The 19,964-nt window shown below is 45.0% G+C and overlaps 1 protein-coding gene and 1 long non-coding RNA gene across 3 annotated transcripts in view; one reads left to right on the top strand and one right to left on the bottom strand.

The window, feature by feature from the left end:
* Positions 1–19,964, top strand: part of CUNH10orf11 (chromosome unknown C10orf11 homolog) — a 1,423,205-nt gene that overhangs the window by 810,453 nt on the left and 592,788 nt on the right. The gene's annotated exons all lie outside the window — the stretch shown is intronic.
* Positions 1,153–13,263, bottom strand: LOC109287364. Its single transcript, XR_002094841.1, has 3 exons — positions 13,171–13,263; positions 5,230–5,233; positions 1,153–1,163 (listed from the first exon to the last, which is right to left on the bottom strand). It is a non-coding gene; the product is annotated as an uncharacterized LOC109287364 (long non-coding RNA).

Genomic DNA, 19,964 nt, shown 5'->3' with positions numbered 1-19,964 from the left:
GCTTTCTCTACTTTAGATTTCTTAACAGGTTTTTTTCCCCTTCCTAAATAGTGGTGTAGAACTGGAATCTAAACCATTGGCAGTTTGACCCCATGCTTGCAGGGAAATTTTCCTGTGTTTTCGCTATACATTCATCTCCTGAAAACTTTCTCTGTTTCTTTCTTCTTTCCTCTTCCTTCCTTTTACTGTTCTTTTTTTTTTCTGTCTGCCATACTCCATATTTTACCTATGATTTCAGGGCTCAAGTGACCAGGCCCTATTCACTTTTTAAATTTCCTTTTTTTGAAATTTTCTTTTTCCACAAAACCAATCGGGTATAATCTTCCTAAGAGATGACCTTTTCTCTAATAGTAATAGTTGATTCCTTTGTGAAATTTATATGTTAAAGTTGTAGTGGTATCCCCAATGCAAATATGCTTAACTTTGCACCTAAAGCCTGGAATTGTTTCTTCAGTTTTTACTGTTGTTATCCTTGGAATTTTCATATCTTTTAAAACAATGTCTATAATAAAATTTTAGGCCCTACTCTAGACTTCAGAATCCAGATGGAGAGGTTTGATATGTGAGGAGCTATACCCAGACACACAGCTTATAGCCGGGGTAGGCATAATATGGCTCAGGCGCCAGATCTGGCATACCAAATGATTCCGTCTGGCCCGCGGCAGGTACCTCAGTCCCACCTGGCTCAGACACCGGGGGAAGGGGGTGTGCATATGGCCAGCTGCAGGCCATGGCACATGCAGCCAGTTGTACCACCTGCAGGTGTAGAGGTGTCAACTGGTGGAGCCTGCCCTATTCCCACACACAGCGCTTGGGCGTGCTAGGTGCTATAGGCCATGGGGTTGGGTGGGGTGTCAAGGGTGGTGCAGTAACCAGATTCAGTTTCCCAGCAGCCCTCACCACCACTGCTGGATCTCAGCCCTCCTTCCCAGGCACCCTGGGACCATCCACCCCACACCCACCACTGGGGTTGCCAGACAGGGAAGGCAGGATCTCCATGGAGACCAGCCCAGGACCTCCACAGACAAGGTGAGCTTGGCTGGGCAAATGGGATGGTGGCACAGGTGGGCAGGGAGAAGTGTCTGGGAGTGGGACGTGCAGGAGTATACATACATCTGGTCTGGGCCCTGACCCCATGCTGTCACTGCCTCATGATCCCAGCCCTGGCCCTGCCTGCCCATCCTGCTCCAAGACACCACTTCTTGCTTGCCTGCTTCCCCATCCCATCTACCCAGCTGAGCATGGCCTATCTCCGGGGGTCCTGGGCCAGTCTCCATGTAGACACTGCCACCTGCTCTGTCTGGTGCCCCCCAGTGGTGGGTGTGGGATGGATGGGTCTGAGGCCAGATAGGATAAATTAGCATCTCCCTACGCCACCTCCCCATCATCACGCCAGGCAGTGTAAACAGCCGTGGTGAGGCTGAGGCCGTGTCGGCAATCTCCTCTTCAACTCCTCAACTCTCCTTCCCCTCCCTGCCCCCAAACTCCTTAAGTGGCCCTTCAGCCAAAATAATTGCCCTCCCCTGGTTTACAGTGTAAACCCAGTAGGACCCATCCTTATATTTTCATATAAACAGCAGCGTTAGAAACTATATGTGCACCAGAATTGACAATGGCTTTTAATTTGGCCACGTGAATTAAATGGGTAAATGTCCAAAATTTGGATCAGAAGAAGGATTGAACTTGGAGTGTTGACAGACACGCAGCTCCCTGCTGTAACTCATGGTGCTTTGCAGGAAGCAATGAGCTATAGCGATTCCTCAGGCCTGACATATTTGGTGTTGGGTCCTGGAGGCTGGGAGATCGAGCTGCAGTTTAGAGCAGCCGTGTGTCTGAAGCCACTCTCCCCTCACTCTGCTTCTCCCCTCCCTCCTCCTAGCTTCAGTGCTATCTTCAGAATGGGAGGAGCACCTTTATCTGAACCCTTATATAATGAGGTCTTTATATTGTTATGGGATTAGGACCTTTTAAAGCATTCTTCAGCAATGCCCTTCTGTAAGGGCATGGCTGTAGAGTGCTTCAGGGGGGTGACTGCATGATAAAATGTCACTTGTGTCAGCGCCCTTAATGTGGCTTTCGTCTACCAATATTACCAATCACTTGCTGCTGCTCCTTGAGCAAGGTCTTACACCTCCAAATACTCTCTTCCCTCCCTTCTGGGTCACCTCCAGTTGGGATCCAACTCTGGTGTGAGACACATGCATGTAACCCCATTGCATCCCTGTGAGCTTGGCCCCCAGCTGACCCTCCCCCCGACCTGACCCCAGTATGAGCCAAGAGGTAAGTGGGGCCCATGGTGGGTGGGCACTAGCCAGTGAGGCAGTTGTGAGTGGAGCTGAGGAGGGTCACACCCCACCATGGATCCTACTTAGGCCAGCCCCTAGGGAGCCATGCAACTGGAGATGCACAAACAGGCATGCTCTGGGCCCATCACACCAGTTTGTGCTGGAGTTTGCACAGGAGGGTGCGTGAGAGGGCTGTCCGGCAGCCACTTAGTACTGAGTTACCCCCAGGCTGCCCCATGCATGGCACAGTACACCCCAGGCAACTGAAGCCCCACCCACCCCATGCTAAGGGAAGTCCTCCAGTGCTCCTATGCTAGACACCAGGTAAAGGAGACGAGGGCTCACCCCTCCCCGCCTCCAGGGAGGGACCCAGGATCCCTGGGATTCCTCTGGCTGCTTGGGAAGCTGGAAGCTAGGGGACCCCCCAACAGGTAGCTGCCTGAGCCTGCTTACCTAACCACAGCAGCTGCAGCTGGTGAGGACCACATGGGAGCAAAAACACCCACCTGGTCTCCTACTAATATAAACACCCAGGCAACCATGCAACCAGGGTCCCCTGGCATTATGGTGATGGGTACATGTCATACCCCTAGGCCTCCTGGACTTTCCATTACCCCCTGCCTCCCCAGTACCTTGGAGGTCTCCACCCAGACAGAGCCTATGGTCCCAGCCTCCATGTAGATGGAGCCCTTGACTCCAGGCTGCAGGTGCTGCCTGGTACATCTGACACAACTGCTGAATATGGGATTAGGGGCACGGGCACTCCTGCTTGTGGGATGTGCTTCTTGCTGGAGACTGGAGGGCCAGGAGAGGGAGCCACAAGAGGAGGTGGACAGGCTGTGTGCTATCAGGGAACACAAGGGAGAGATCGATGCATACTGCCAGGCCTTGCACCTGGAGACGAGCACCGCAGATACTAGGCTGATGAGCAGGCCTGAGAAATATACCCCAACTGAAGGTGGGTAGAAAATGGTCATGTTAGGATTTAAGCCATGACGTGCATCAGCTCTCCCTCCACTAGCACTGCACAAAAGCTATGAAGCTCTCTCACCATTGCTGGAGGATGCACCTGTGCAGCATCAACCAGCACCAGAAAGAAAACAACAAAGAGTGATTGTCATGGGAAATGCTGTGCTGTAGGGCACAGAGGGAGCCATCTGCCAGCCTGACCCCTTTGCTCGTGAGGTCTGCTGCCTTCCAGGAGCCAAGATTCATGATGTTACAGCAAGTATTCCTAAACTGGTCCACCCTATTGACCCAGTGCTTCTTGTCCATGTGGGAACCAATGACAGCAAGAAGTAGGCCTGGGAGGATGATGTGGGACTACAGGACCATGGGGGCAAAGCTCAAGGACCTAGGACTGCAAGTTGTTTTTTCCTTAATCCTCTCAGGGGCCATGGCTGTTGGAGGGAGGAGTATATTGAGGAGTTCAACTGAAGGCTCAGAAGATGATGTCACCGTGTGGGTATTGAATACCTCAACCTTAGTGTGCAGTTAAGCTACAGTGGCCTCTGTGCGAGGGACAGTATTCATCTCATGGGCAGACAGAAGAAGCTCTTCACCGTGAGAGTCACTGACTTGTTGAGGAGGACTAGGAATGTCGGGGCTGGGGGCCACAATGACACACAGGAGAGCGTTCAAACCATGGATGTCCAGATAGGTTCTAGCATCTTGAGGCAAAGACATCATGACAGAAAAACTGAGATGTCTTAAGGGGAGGCTCAGATGCCTTTATGGCCAGAACCATGAGAAATAAACAGGAGAAACTGGCAGTCCTTTTGGCTGATGAGGAATTTGACTCGATTAGGTTGATGGAGACCTGGTGGGACGATTCGCATGACTGGGCAGTTAATATTGAGGGTTACAGGCTTCATAGGAAGGATTGGATTGGAAAGAAGGGGAGAGGTGAGGCCCCCTATGTGAAATCCATCCCTGAAGGTCACCTTTAACATCAGGGAAGGAACCTTTGAGACCTTCTGCGTTAGGCTACAGGGTGGACCGGGAGAGGGAGACCTAATAGTGGGAGTCTACTCCAGGCCTCCCTCCCAAGACGAGATGAGCAATTGAACATTCTCAGGAGAACTGACAGAGACAGCTAGCACTAGAGACATGATCATCATGGGTAACTTCAACTACCCAGACATGTGTTGGGTACACAGGTCAGCCAACTTCCTGGTGAAAATAGATTATATGTTTCTGACACAGGTTATGGAAGGGCCTACCAGGGGCACTCTGAACCTAGTGCCGGCCAAAGGGGAGAACATCATAGGAGACCTGAGGATTGATGGTACTCTGGGAGACAGTGACCATGACCTGATAAGGTTTACCATCCACCATAAGACTGGGAAGTTAGTCACCAGAACAGACGTCCTGTATTTCAAGAAGGCAAATTTTGGCAAACTCAAGAGGCTTATTGGAGAGTCCCTCTGCAACTGGCCTTTGAATAATCTGGGTGTGCAGGAACGATGGTGCTTCCTTAAGGAGACAGTTCTCATGGCTCAAAAACAGGCCATCCTCCACACAGGAAAAAAGTGGAAAGAGAGCCTGGAGACCTGCTTGGCTCACCAGTGATATTAGGGAGCTATTGAAAAAGAAATAAGAAGTGTATATGCAATGGAGGAATGGCTCAGCAACCAGGGAGGAATACAACCATATTGCCAGGGCCTGCAGATACAAGACATGGAAGTCTAAGGCAGGCCTAAAGATCAAACTGGCAACTGGTATAAAGGACAACAAAAATTTCTTCTACAGATACATAAGGCTGTACGAAGTTTTGGGTGCTGATTCAATCTGGAGGAGATTTGACCCAATTTGGTGGCTGAATCTCCAAATCCAAATTGAATCAGGGGACCAATAAAAAGGTCTGAATCAATTCAAAGCTCTCCAAATTGATTCGGAAAAGATTTGGAGAGCTTTGGCAATTCGGGCAGTCCCACTGCAGTACAGAGCTGGACTCCAAGCTGGTATATAGTGGGCAGGGGAAGGAGGGGGGGAGGTAACCATGGGGGGACCCCTGCCAGGCCCCATCCTCTGCCTGCTGGCACCGCACTTCAAGAAGGACATGGATAAACTCAAGAGGGTACAAGAAGAGCCATCTGTTTGATTAAGTGTGTGGAGGGTAAGCTCTATGAGGAGAGACTGGGAACTGGGCCTGTTCAGCTTGAGGAAGATAAGGCTGAAAGATGACTTGATAGCTGCCTACAAGTACCTCAGGGGGGAGCATCAAGAACTAGGACAGCAACTATTCAGGAGGCCACCTCAACGGAGGATGAAGACCAGTGGGCATAAACTAATAGAGGAAAAATTCAGGTTTGATGTGAGGGAAATTTTCTTCTCTGTAAGGGTCACCAGAATCTGGAACATGCTCCCAGCAGAGGTGGTGCAGTGACCCTCCTTGGAGGTGTTCAAAACAAGGCAGCTTGCCAAGCTCATCTGAGCCCAGTACTTCCTGCCCATGGCAGGGGACTGGACTTGATGATTGTACAGGTCCCTTCCAGTTCTATGATTCTATTATTCTATACTTTTAGTTCCAGGTTATTGGAGGAACATGATGATAACCTTGCCCAAAAGCAAAAGCAGAATGTGGGCCAACTGGTATGTGACCACTAAAAATGCTGGATGGGTCCACTTCTGATCACAGTCAAACCCATCAGCCACTTTGTTTTTCCTGAGGACATAATTAGTAACAACTAATCTGAAACTGGTTTATGAATAAATTTATCAGTAAGAACTAATTTCCAAAATGAGTCTCATGTCACTTTTTCCAATAGGAAGCCCGTTTCTTTTGAGAAATTATAGGGCAGAAAGATTTGAAAATGATGGCCCTTGTGGTGCCTAACCAACTTGGAATGCTGCTCACCTTAACAAAGAAAAAGGAGGGGTGAGAAGTCTTTATGTCAATACGTAAAAAACTAAAAGTTGCAGCTGCATTCCCCAAGGGTGAATTTTACCTAATTTCTGTGGTTCCAAATTCTGAGAGCTAGAGGAAGCTAAAGGTGGTCTCATGGTTTGTTGTCTGTCTTGCAGATGGTTTAAAAAAAAAGGAACAGAGAGGTTATGATTTGCATGAGTAAATTTCCCTTCAAGGTGAAAGGGGTGGAAATCAGGCTTAGTGAATACAGAGGCCCTGACTACATATTGGGCTAAGTGCCCTTAACTCCCATTTGAAATCATTTGAAATTGTGGGTTCTCTGTATTTTGTAGGAGGTGATTAGCTTTAATTTATCTTTTGAATTTCAGCCTTCTTGGATGAAACGTTCAGCCTTCTTGGATGAAATGTTTAGCCTATGAATCATAATGGTCTGTGCTTATAAATGAAGAATGTGTAAAGGTTCAAAATAAATGTTATAAAAGTAGTCATTTTAAGTGTTCTTTAATAAGGAACAATTGGTGTAGTGAACTCTTTTGAATCTTGATCCATTGCCTGTTGACTTCAATAGGCAATAGATTGGCCCTTTAGTTATTTTGAAAAATATTTACTGAAGATGTATTTAGTACTCATTTTTATTTATCAGCTACAGATTTATTGAGGTGCCAAATGCAAGAATTAAAATTTCATTATTTTTGAAAAAGATCTATTTTTTGCTTCACCCTTGGTACACGTTATAAACCTTAGATCTCCTTTCCTTTTGAAGGAGATACCAATGGAGTATTTTCTCAAATATTACGTTGCAAGCATTCTTTGTGCTTCTCATTTCTAGGCTGGAAGCTAATGGACGTGGACTTCATGTTATGTATCCTGGCATGTAATTCTCACTGTGGCAAGTTTGATTGGGATATTATTTATGTAGGTTATAATAGAGAGAGGAGGTAAATACAGGGCTGAAAAATTAGCAGTCTTCCCTTCTCCCCCCACTTCCCACATTGTAAGACTAAATGTACAACTCTGTTCACATAACTGCTACAAACAGTTCACTGTGTAGGCCAAATGCTCTCTAATGCAGTAAAATTAAGAAATAATATGCTTTGAAAGTGATTTATGAGTGTGGTTAAACTGCCAGATTTACAAAGAAATAGTTCAGATCTTGGGAAGCCTCAGGAGTCACGTCAAAAATGAATGTGACCATGATTTAAACTGCTACTTTTCTTACATGACATTTAATATGTGTACTTTGGAGGCCCATATGTCTTTAATAAAATAGCATTAAGTTTTAAATATGATATGAATGCAGTCAGTTTCTAAATTCATAACCTTTTCCACAACTCCAAAATGCTAACCAATAAGGGAGTCATACAGGCAATAAAACATAAACCTTAGAAAATAGTTTTTTATTAAAATGGTTAGACAGTTGGCAGCTGTGTTGTAATAAATATATGCAGCCAATGTGGGTTTATCAGTCTTTGTTTACACTGTAAGCAACTGGGACCAGACAACTAATTATAACTGAAGACCAAAGGTCATAAAAAGTATTTATACTCTGCCCAGTCGATGTATATTTGAGAGGTGAACCTTGCAGTGTTAAGAAAAGTAAGTTGTTTAATAAAGAAATGCTACAGTATATTTTCTGGTTGTTTTTGTACAAGGATATACCATTTATTAGAGGGCTTATCCTTTAAGACTTCTCTGAAGTACTAAGTATTTCAGAAATTATAAAAAGATATACACAATTTACAAAGGATTTCAGTGTTTAGCAAATGAAGGCCAAGAAAGTTCAGCATTTCATGAAAAAAGGAATAAAGGACTCTCCTTTATGCTGAAGTTTATACTTAATACCAAAAGAATGTTAACGTTTTAAGAGGCATTGCTTTGCAGTACTAGGTATTTTATTATTTGGCTAAGTTGATCTTTCTGAAGATTAGCTTTGAAGCAGGGACTTTCTAATATAAAAACACAAATTGTCAGATAGCTACTGAGCTACTCAGATAGTTTAAAACTTTTATTCAGAACTACAGATTCTGGCCTCCTTGCCCCTTTATACTTTTAGCCAGGATAAGGAAAAAAAATACTGTAGTCCTGACAGAATATTCTGCATGAGTCTGAGGTTGTAATGAAAGCTATGCAAGTAGTATGTGAAGTCACATGGTTAAATAGGAAAAGGTAAATTTTATGCTTAGTCCTTAAGAAGGTGAAAAAAAATGGATTGCAGTATAGTTTTCCTCCAAAACGCTCTCAGCAGTCTGATTTTTGGTTAGTGTGGTTCTAGAAAAATGGCTTTAAAAGGTCTGCTTTGAGATATTACAAAACATATATTCAAATGCTAAACTGTAGTCCTCCAGAATTATGGGTCCCCTAGAGCATCCAGAAAATTATTAACAGCATGTAATCCAGCTCAGTGTGAATGCGTCTTTAGACTGTTAGCCAAATCTTTACATAATACAAATCATTCTACCTATAAGAGCACAAATATGTTATTGTTCTCAACAGGCAATTTAATGCAGCAATAGGGAGGAGAATAAGAGAAAAGAAGATTACAAGCTAGCTGATCATGCTTTTATTTCTCTTAAATCTCTCTGCATTTCTCTGTGGTTATACTTGTTTAAAGATTGTATGCAACTGTGCCGTCTATATGATTTGGAAAGCAAATCAGCCTAAATATGAAGTTTCAATGGGTGTAGTTTTTAAAGGATTTGATACATTTATTACAAATATACATTTTCCCCAGAGCAGTGCTGAACCTATAATCTTTTTTCCCCCTTATAATTCTTTTGAAGACTTAAATTTTGCTACAGAAAGCTCATTTATATTTGCCATCCCGTTGTGCAGCTTTATTCACAGAAGAGCTATTAAAGTTAATTATTTTCTCAGTTCTTTTTTATCAAAAAGAATATTAGAGTTAACACAAAAAATGTCTGTACTGGTAAGAAAAATGTTCTGGTGAAATAATACACAGCCGTCTTTTGTTAGTGATGATGATTCCCAACATGCTAAATGGCCAAGGGCCTACTGTTATGACCAGTACACAAAATGAGCTTCTGAATGCAACTGATAATTCAGATAACTAAGTGGTAGGCTTTTCAAACTGCTTCACCAACGTGCTATAGCTCTATAACGGATGCAGCAGCTGTTTCTCGTCTGTTATTTCATTCTTCAGTTTTGTTTTCTCTGTGACTGTTTTACAACTAAGCTGGTGCCATGGCATGTCATGGTGTGGTGGAAGGAAGAGCTTTGCCCAAGAGACTTTTGGAATGAAGGGTTCTTTTTGCATTTTCACTGTTCACCAGTCACTGTGGCAAATAGTTACAAAGGACTAGCACTGGAGAGAAGTCAAATCTCCTCTACATAGGTATGGTAGAGAGACAGAAAATACAGGCTTTCCACAATTCCCCCCACCAAAGTGGGGGGCAAAGCCATGATCTGGAGGGAGCAATGTGCAGTTCTGGTAGAAAAGCAGGAGTCTTGTGTGGAGAGGCTGTACTACTTATATGTTTTGTATTGAGCTATGAGTCATGTTGGTAGTTGAAAGCAAAATGTAGAGATTGGGATTGTGCTTCAGGGTCCCAGGGATGCTGTTAAGAAAGCAGCATTTACTTTGCATACATTTCAGCTAGGATTTGTGCTTTGCTTTGTTTCATATGTGTTTCCACGTACCTTCCCAGAGATCTCTCTTTGGACATTATATAAACTGGGAATCCATGCAGTTAGCATTAACCCATTGCTTCAGGCCCACTGAAACAGATAAATCTATATTGCTCTCCTATAATGAGCCTTTTCATGGTAAAGTTTGTTAGGTGAAAAGTGGATTCTTTCTTCCTTTTTTTAAAAAATTATAAAGTGATAACTGTTTATCTCTTAAAAGTTAAATGAAACACTACTGTGAAAACATTGCATATGCCCAGTGAGCAATTATGAACATTTTAATGGTGACAACTCATACAGTTTTGGAAGGTGGATGTGGCATAATTATAAATACGTGAGACACATACGGGACAGAATTAGTGGATTTTGAGTACTCTTCTCTTGTGGTCATACCTTTGGGGCCACTTTTTTGTAAATTCAGTCTCATTGAAAATATATATTTGAGTAGCCTCATAGAGTTAGCATACTGTAGGATTAGATCCATAATCTTGGTGGGGTGGGGAGAGGGGCCCAGGTTTCTAGTAGATGGTAGGTCAAGCGTGTCAACCTGACCATTTTTAAAGGTTTTCCTTTCACTTTGAGCTCATTAAAAAGCCTGGATGTGTAACTTCATTTTCAAAACCCCAAGTACATGGTCTTCCTGAAGCTTTTGAATTAAATAAATTTATTTCCTCTCTCAATAGAAATAGGGGAAAATATGGCCATCTTTATCTTGTCCAGGATATGGGAGAGCACCATTATTTCTTAAAAGGGTGGAGTAATAGTGGAAAACTGTAGTAAGCACAAGACAGTAAAGCATAGTACACCACCACTGTTATAGACGAGGCTAGGAACAGGGGTCACATATAAACACTCAGTTTCTCTTGGGAGAGTTACTGCTCTCCTAGAAGAAACCATGAGTATACAGACATCCAGGAGAGTTTCTTTGGAGACAGCAAATATCTGCACATATTCTTTTTTGAGAGAAGCCACAGCACAGTCCTCCAGAATCTAGGGGTGCTTTGCTTTCCTCCACCAAAAGAAGACATTGTGTTACTCACTGTACTCTGCTGCTCCAGCTGAACATGCCCCCTTCGCAATCCCACGTTATGCAGCGGAGAGACACAAGCTGACTCTGCGCAGTCTGAGTCTACCAATCAGGGCTGCCCAATGCTCTGCTGCCATTCTGTCTCTGGGCAGACTGAGGGAGCCTGCAGTGCATGCCAAGATGTATTCATATGGGTCCCTTGGCTGCACAGCATCAGCACTACAAGCTTTCTGATCTTCAGGAGCTCAGCATTCAAATGTCTGTTCAGGTATCTCAAGGTAAGTTATTTTATCAGGAGAACAAACGTGGGACAATTCTGCCAGATAATTTGAATATGTGTATATAGCTGTAAGCTATAATTAAGGATGCCCAACACTTTCCATTGTAAGAGACAAGTCTATTTTATATAGTATCAATCCTACTTTATGTGAAGTATATGATCCTGGTACACTTATTTGTGTGAAGATTCATAAAATATCATACATTTGCATCACTTCTGAATTTGAGTTTGCAGAGGGATAAGTTTCTGTATATGCTATGTATGTTATACAGTCCTTGTCAACTCTGTTCTTCTTGTGAAGTCTTTATAACACTGGGAAGAAATCCATTAGAATGCTTTAGGCTAAGATTAGCACTCATGAAGCCTATTTAGCCAGATATAAATTTGCTCCACTTAATAACATTAAGAGATAGCAGAAGATGGCTCCCTTATCAGATACTGGTAGGATCCATGAAATAGGTTTATTAATGTCTAGCTATCAATTTAAAGTTGCTCCAGAATTCATGGAGCTAGCAGTCAGAATAATTGCTCATTCCATTCCTGCCAGATTAGTGTGTTTCTTCTTAAGCACAAATGCTTTTCCCCATATTTACAGAACCCTCATCACAAATTGGACCCACTCTTTATTCCTGCATCTAAAAATATATGTTGCCACAACAATTCACAGTAGCCAGTGCAGCTTTTTCCTTCTCCTTTCCATTCCTCTCTTCCTGAAGCACACAGTTTTCTTACTATTATGATTTTGTTAAAAAATATCACATCCTGCTTCACAATGAATAGTGATAATACATGCATATTACTATAACATTTTCCACAGAGATTCTTACCTCTTGGTTAGGTTTGAAGGGAACTAGATTCAATGTGGCAACACATAAACTGCAGTGATTTGACTGCTTCTTGGAATTGTTAACATTTCTTTAGGTCTCCCTTTGTTGTATTATGCCCGCTTGCTCTTCTCTCAGTGTAACTTGTTCATCTGGAGAAGAACATAATTTTCTTTAGGAGATGTTATTGGTTTCATGATTTAGATACCACTTAGGGCTCTAAAATGCCAGTTTTTTGCGGGGGGGTTTTTTTTTTAATTTTTAATCTTTTTTTTTTAATTTTGTCTCTGGAACCACTTCATTTTCAGAAGCAATTGTTTTACCTTCACAGTTGCTAGAAGTACTGCCATTGACTTCAGTGGAAGTTAGGTTTTTTGAAACTAGCACCTCTGCATCTTTAATGGATACTCAGAATGTGCATCCTTATTGCAGTTTCTTAAGCTGATTTCTAAAATAGTTCTATAACTGCTCCAAAACTTCCACAAAATGAATGCTGAAAATTGTTGCTCACATTCATTATTTTAATTAGTGAGTTACAGTTGCATGACTTCACTAGGCCTAATTATGCTGCCATTCCTTTTACAATATAATGAATAATTTATACTACAATAAACACATTTTTGAGTAAAATCTTATTCCTACTCGAAATTTATTTTATATGGGGACATAAATCAAGAACACTTGAGACAGATGGAGGAAAATCAGAGTGACATGGAAGAAAATAAATCAGTGTCCCAATGTGTCGACATACATTTCTCATGGTGTCAAAGTTACCTTCCTAGAATGTCCCTTCACTATGAATCATAACGTATGAAGATTGCCATGTACATTTGCAGGCTAGATTCCTGTAAACTCTGAGGTTCTAGTATTCTCACTGTTTGTTTAGTGCTTTCCATCTTTGGTACATCTGGAGTCTTAGGTTTTCTTCAGGGTGTGAAGAGAGGTTTGTGTATCCTTTTGAAGCTGAGAATTTTTGGGGAAGGAACAGGAAGTAGATAATTCAGACCAAATAATAGTTAATCTCAGATATTAAATATTTATTTTCTGTTTTGAACTCAATGTGGTGTTAAGCAGTGATTACAATATTTATGTGCTTATATATTAATTAGTCCTCCATTTGAACCTAGAAATCTAGTTTTAGCAGTAACTTCCACACAATTTAGTAATTTGGCTAATATGATCAAAATCTTAGAAATCAAATATCCTCTCCCATCGGAGACTTGCAGTCTGGCTTTGACCAATGTTTCCTCTAAGGAGTAGCGGTCCGTGAGCACGCCGCTTTGGTCCTGCCTCCCTCTTTCAGTGCAGCGTGGGACACTTACTGAAGGTAAGCTCCTCACTTCTCGCCTGGGGACTGGAGGCTGGGGGCTGGCACAGGCTCTGGGAAACTGCTCTGCTCCCCGGCATCGCTTCGGGGAGCTAGGAGGCGCGTGGCATCAGGGGTGGGGAGTGGAGCACTTCCCTGGAGCTGGCAGTGCCTCCAGAGCAGTTCCTCAGAGCCGGCAGAGCCTCAATTGGGGCAGGCAGCGGCTCCTCCCTGAGGTGAGGCAAGGCAAGGATGGGGGCTGGTGGGGACTCTGCTGGCTGCAGGGAACTGTTTCGTGGGCTCCACTGGCTCTGGGGAAGTGCTCCACTCCCTAGCCCTGATGCCACATGCCTCCTTGCTCCCTGAGGTGATGCTGGGGAGAGGAGCAGTTCCCCGGAGCCAGCGGAGCCCACGCCAGGCCCCTGCCCCCACCTCAGGGAGGAGCTTACCTTCAGTAAGTGTCCCATGCCACAGCCCAGCTCCTCTCCCAGTGTGTGGCCTTGAAAAGTTGGTGCACAGCCAGACTTTTACTTGTGTGTGGCCGTGCACATGCGCACCTTAGAGGGAACCTTGGCTCTGACTGTCTGACATAGGCAGGCTGAAGATCAGTTGTACCAGTATGAGGTAAAGTAGAGATGTGTGTTTGTATTTTGCATACTGGGTATGTTTTTATTGAGTTAGAATTGTGTTGTAAACTAAACATGCATTTGGCAACAGAGGAAGCTCCTATGCAAAAGCTTTGCCATCTTCTTGTCCCTGCTGAGGACAATGTAGGTGAGTGGCAGAGATGAGGGCATTAGCCCCAGGTGCTCACTTAGAGGAGGTGCATGAACATCAGCTGCTGCCACTGTTGACCCAGCTCCTGCAGCCACTGCAGCCAGCCCAACTCCTGCCACCACTTCTGCCTCAGGAAGAGCATTTTGGGGTTTCAGTCATTTAAGTCTCAGAGAAATTGCATGTTGTGAATGATCAATTAGGCTGGCTTAACCATGAACACCCTGTGAAATATCAATCCTGGGTTTGTTTATTAGCTATACTTATTATTTATTTCATGTGTCATCAGTTCTGCCACACTGAAGTTGTGGAATTGGACAGCCTTTTCTTGGCATTAATGCATGGGAATCAATGTACAATTTCTGAAGCCACCAGATTAGCCTGTAGATAAGTACATGGAGTAGACTTCAGTGTTCTTTTTCTTCATATGTCTTAAACATATTTTTTCCCCTCGTGGCCAAATTTGCAGAGTTACAAATCCTTTCCAAAACTCAAGCAGTTTGTCAGAGAGTTCATGGGACTCTGGAGTTACTTATGAGTAACAGCATAAATTATCACCAGTGATAATTATCACAGATTATCACAACAAAGTGACAAGGAAATAAATAATCCAAAACTCTGGGGGGAGAATCATGTGAATTGTTTCAGGGAAGTAAACTCTCTGGACCAGATAATTTAAGATGAGTATGTGTGTCATTAGCAGATAGACCAAGTGGTATAAATTCACTATGTAGGAGCTTTACAGAACAGAGAATATTACTCAAATAGTTTTTCAATTAAACACATCTAGGAAAAAACGCTAGAAAAATTGGGATATGATTGCATGACTATATAGATTCCTGCATTCATGTTATCCAGTTATATGTAGTTTCTAGTGACTCTGGTTTATCTGTTGTCGGGCTGAAGAATATTAAACACAACACACACTAAAAAGACTGTTCCAAAAGTCAAGCGAGCCCTGGATCAGAGACCTCTGCTTTTACCAGTACATCAGTGAAAGACATTTCACCCATAAAAAACAGTGTATGAAAGAGTGGTTCATTTGAATCTATTCTTCCAGTTGAAGATCTGGTTGCTGAGAAGAGTCTGATATGCTATAACTTATCTTCAGTGTTGTGAATATCTTGTAGGCAACTTGAAAGGAATACACAAACAGAATTTGCCATTTTGAATGTAGAAAAAAATCACTGTCTTCGCAAGAAATGAATAAAATGGTTCAGGAACATTAACTCTAAAACAAATTCCTCAGTACTCTTTGAAACTTCTTCCATAATGGCCTTCATATAGGAAGTGTAAGGGTGGTTTGTTCAGTGCCCACTTTACCATTAAAGGGGAAAAGACTGCTCCCTGAAGGTTTATTCCCTCTTCTAGAGGACTGATGAAACTCATCTAGCGGGAGGACATACTTAGCTCAGTTTCATGTTTCCAGTTTTGTCTCCCATGTCACGCAAAGCAGTAGACTTTAGATGCAAATAACAGAACCCAAGTCTTGTTTCCTTCAAGTCAGCTACTCCAAAAGAAAGATTATTGAAGGTAATTCTATGACTCAGATCCCATTTTTTTCCTGTTGCTTTTCTGAATCTGAACTGTCTCTATCTCTACTCTCACTCCCCAGAGTAAGGGAGTTTGAGCATCATGTGAATCTCTTAGGTATATAACCTCATAACATAGAATTGTCTTAAAGCACAGTGTCAGAAGGGTACAATAGAAATACTTCTACAGAGCAAGGGAACATAATAAAACTGAAACAAGTTTTTTATCTTTGCAGTTGAATCAGGGTGCAGGTTAGTCTATTTTCTATTCTGCTCTCCTTAGATGGAATGAGAGGTATATAAACAGACCTTATTTTCTGAAGAATAACTGTTACCTTGTCTATGTTTGATAAATTAAAGATGCGTAGCCATTAGGGCTGTCTCAAGCTTCGGTCCCTGATTTGATTCAGTGGAGATTCAGCCCAATTTGGTGGCTGAATCTCCAAATCCAAATCACATCAGGAGACCTTTAATCTTTCTGAATTGAATTGGAACCCTCCAAATCGATTCGGAAAGACTTGGACATAGGCACAGCTTTAAATGTTTTTTCTACGTACCTCAAGGTACCAGGTGGCTCGTGAATGCTGCGATGTTGGAGCAGATGGAGCGTCCTACAGGAGTATGGGGGGCTCCCCAGCATGCTTGACAGCAGACCTGGAAGTGGACCAGAAGCACTTTCGGTCCACTTCTGGGTTCACTGCTGAGCACGTGGGGGGGGCAGCACTCCTGTGGGACGCTTCATCCGCTCCAACATCACATCATTCATGAGCCATGCCTGGTACCTTGAGGTATGTAGAAAAAAATTTAAAGTTTTGTCTATGGCTGAATCACTGATTCTCTGAATCGACATCGAATCTTTAGATTCAGCCGAATCAAAATGGGGACAATAATCTGAATCAACGTATCAAATCACTGTCCCCAATTCAGGCCAAATCCAAATCAAATATGGCCCATTTTGCACACTCCTAGTAACCATGAACACCCTGTGAAATATCCATGCTGTTTCTTTATCTGCTATATTTAGTATTTCATGCATCATCAGTTCTGCCATTCTACACTTGTGGAATTGGACTGTCCATAGGGAGAGGTCATTAGCCATGTTGGACTGAAGTTAGACAGAAGGCAGGGTAAATTAGCGCCTTAGACACTGATTCCTAAAGGGTGTGCCAAGGCACACAGATCCATAGCAAGAATGGCAGAAGTGTGCCACATGACCCCCACTGTGTGAGGAGGTAAATGCTCTCCTCCCCATCCAGCACTCTGCATCTGCCCCAGCCACTCAGCAGGCACTTGTGGTTTCTCCTTTTAGGACTGCCACCACTGATGCTGCCTTCCCCAACTTTCTCTGTCCTCCAACAGCCCCTGTACTGCCCCCATCCCCTACGCTCCCAGGAGTGTACTTTCAGTGGGTGGGCAGGTGGATGCACAAAGCTGCTGTTTGCAGCTCAGCTCCACTCATACCCTTTAGTCCTTCCACATTCCTGAGGGGCAGCAGCAGGGGCTGCAGGGATGGTCACCAGTGTATAAGACTGCAGGAGCACACTCAGCAATGAGGGTTGCTCTTGCCCCCGGAGGTACAAACCAGGGGTCAGAAGGTCAGGGGTCTGCCAAATCTCTGAATCAGCCGGGCCCATCCCCTGCAGCCTGGTAATGGTGCCCCACCCACCCCAGCTCCCTGCTATTTGGAAAAAAAAGCCCTGGCTCAGTGGGAGTAGCCAGGCAGGGGGGTGATCCCCGCTGCCCCCCACTGCTCCATGCTGCTTGGGGGGCTCTCCATGAGTCCCCCAACCCCCCTCTGCTGTCCTAGCCCCCCATGGCTGCCCCTCCCTGGCCAGCTCTAGTCCCTTAAGAAAAAAAATGAGAAAAGCCCTGGACTTACCATTCCTGCCATCAGCGGGGAGATTCCTGCTGCTTGCCGCAGCCCTGCACCATGTGGGGGGCTCTGCACAAACCCCTTGAATCCCTTAGGTTGGTGCAGGAGTGGTGAGTCCTGGGGCTTTTCTTGGTTTTTTTCTTAAAGGGCCAGAGCTGGCCTACATGGGACACCCGTGGGGGGGCTAGGGGAGCGAGAGGGGGTTGGAGGGCTCATGGCAGAGCCCCCCATGCAGCGTGGGGCAGTGGGAGGCAGCAGGGATTGCCCCCCTGCCCAGCAGCACCCTGTGAGCATTGGGGTTTTTCTTTAAAGCACCGGGAGCTGGGGCAGGCGGGGCAGCCATGGGGGCGGGCCAGGGGAGTGGGCGGGGGTCAGGAGGCCTGGCAGGGCTCCCCTCCCTCAGCCCCCACTCCCCTGCCCCCAGTACTTACCAGCTTGGAGTCTGGTTGCAGCTCTCTGCTGCAGCCAGTGGGGAATGTCCGAATCATCAAAGCTCTCCAATTCTTTTTTGAAGATTTGGAGATCTTTGAATCGATTCAGACCTTTAAACTGGTCCCCTGATTCGATTCAGATTGGGAGATTCAGCCACTGAATCGGGCCGAATGTCCTCTGAATAGAATCACCACCTGAAGCTTTGCACAGCCCTAATTTTGTATATGTATATAGGTGTCTATATATAGAGGGGTGTGTGTATATGTGTGTGTGTGCGCACGCGCACACACACACACACACAAGCCAATTACCCATCAAGAATGGTGGAGGAAGGGGGCTGGGATGGAGTGCCGCCACTTTAACGCCCCATGCTGCCGCTGTTCTGCCTCTTGTGGGGAGTGAGGTGGGTGAGCTGAGGCCAGTGCTACTGGCCTTAGCTCCTCCACCCTCTGTCCAGTCCTCCTCATGGCTTTGGAATTATGGCGGTGCTCCTGCTCACTTGGAGCACTCTGGCCGTCTCTGTCAGCCAATCAAAGTGCAAATAAAGCATTATGGACAGACAGACAGACTTAGGCTTTTATAATATTAGAATATATACATAGAGGTGTGTGTGTGTATATATAGGTATTAGGGCTGTGCAAAATGGCTGTGTTTTAATTCAGTTTCAGAGGACAGTGATTCGTTTTGGTGTGTTGCATCACTGTTCTGTTTTGTTTTGGCCAAATCTGGTTCGAACAAGCTGCAAGGGAAGCTTCGTGCAGACCTACCCTGCCAGGTGGGGCTTGGAGCTGGCAGCTGCAGGGCCCCAGTGGGGAGCAGGATGGGGCCATGGGTGGTTCATCCGTGGGAGGGCCGCTGCCCTCCATGCAGGGACGGAGACCCCTGTGCAGATCTCTGATCCCTGTTACACTGGGTCATAGGGCAGGGAAGCAGTGCAGAGTGGCGAGCAAGCCTGCTGGTCCCTGCTGCGTGACTTGGCTCCACAGGAAGCAGAGAACTGCACCAGGGGTTTTCTCCCCGCTGCTGCCTCAGTGATGTGGGGCTGTGTGGGGTTGGCAGCAACAGTGAGGAGACTCAGGTGCGGATCTCTGCTCCCTGCAGAACCAGGTCATGTGGCAGGGCAGTGCTGGTCCCTGCTGAATGACCTGGTTCCACAGGGAGCAGAGATCTGAGACTGCACGGGGTGGGCAGTAGTGGGGAGGAGATCCCAGTGCGGATCTGTGCTCCCTGAGGAGCCAGGTCCCACAACAGGGATTCCCCAGCACCTGGTTTGATTCCCCAGCTCTCTGAACATTCCTCTAACTCTTCCTAGGGGGTGCAGGCCCCCCGATCTGCGTGCTGGGTTTCAGCAGGCTGCTGCTGCAGGCTGGGGCCAGAAGCAGTACTGCAGTTTTCCCGGTGCTTTGTGCGGGCTGTGCCAAGAGGCTGCTGCTGGCCGGAGCCTGCAGTCGCAGCCTGCTGAAACCCCACGTGCAGATCCAGGGGCCCGCACCCCCTGGGAAGAGATGGGGAAATGATCAGAGAGCTGGGGGAAGCGATCAGAGAGCTGGGGAACTGAACAGGAAACTAGATGTCAATATCAGAGCAGTCCTTCCCCCACATCTTTCTCCTCCCTCTTAGTTTTTTTTTCCCTGCAAGCCCGGTTCTGAAACTCTGAAATTCTCCAAAACATTTCAGAGCCTTCCGATTAATTTCAAAGCTGTTTTGGAGCCTTCCGTTTCAATTTGGATTTGGTGTTTTAGGCACCAAAATGGCTCGAAACACCTCCGAAATGAAATGGCTGCTGAAATTTATATGCTTGTGTGTGTACACAGATGCATACACACCGACCCGCACACACACCTATATCTATATATCTAGATCTAGATACGGTGTGCGTAGGTGCATATATAATATATATATATGTAGGGGTGTGTGGGTGTATATATATATGAATAGGTGTGTGTGTGTGTGTGTGTGTGTATATACACACACACACATATATATATGCGCATGTATGAAAAAGAGGATTAATATGCAGAGTTACAAATGTGTGTGTGTGTGTGTATGTACACACACACACACACACACACACACACACACACACACACACACACACACACACACACACACACA

This window comes from Gavialis gangeticus, unplaced genomic scaffold, assembly GCF_001723915.1.
Source record: "Gavialis gangeticus isolate Ggan-Ray unplaced genomic scaffold, GavGan_comp1, whole genome shotgun sequence".
In the NCBI taxonomy this organism is placed as follows: domain Eukaryota; kingdom Metazoa; phylum Chordata; order Crocodylia; family Gavialidae; genus Gavialis; species Gavialis gangeticus.
Note: the sequence above shows the minus strand (reverse complement) of the source record. Positions and strands in the feature narration are given on the sequence as shown.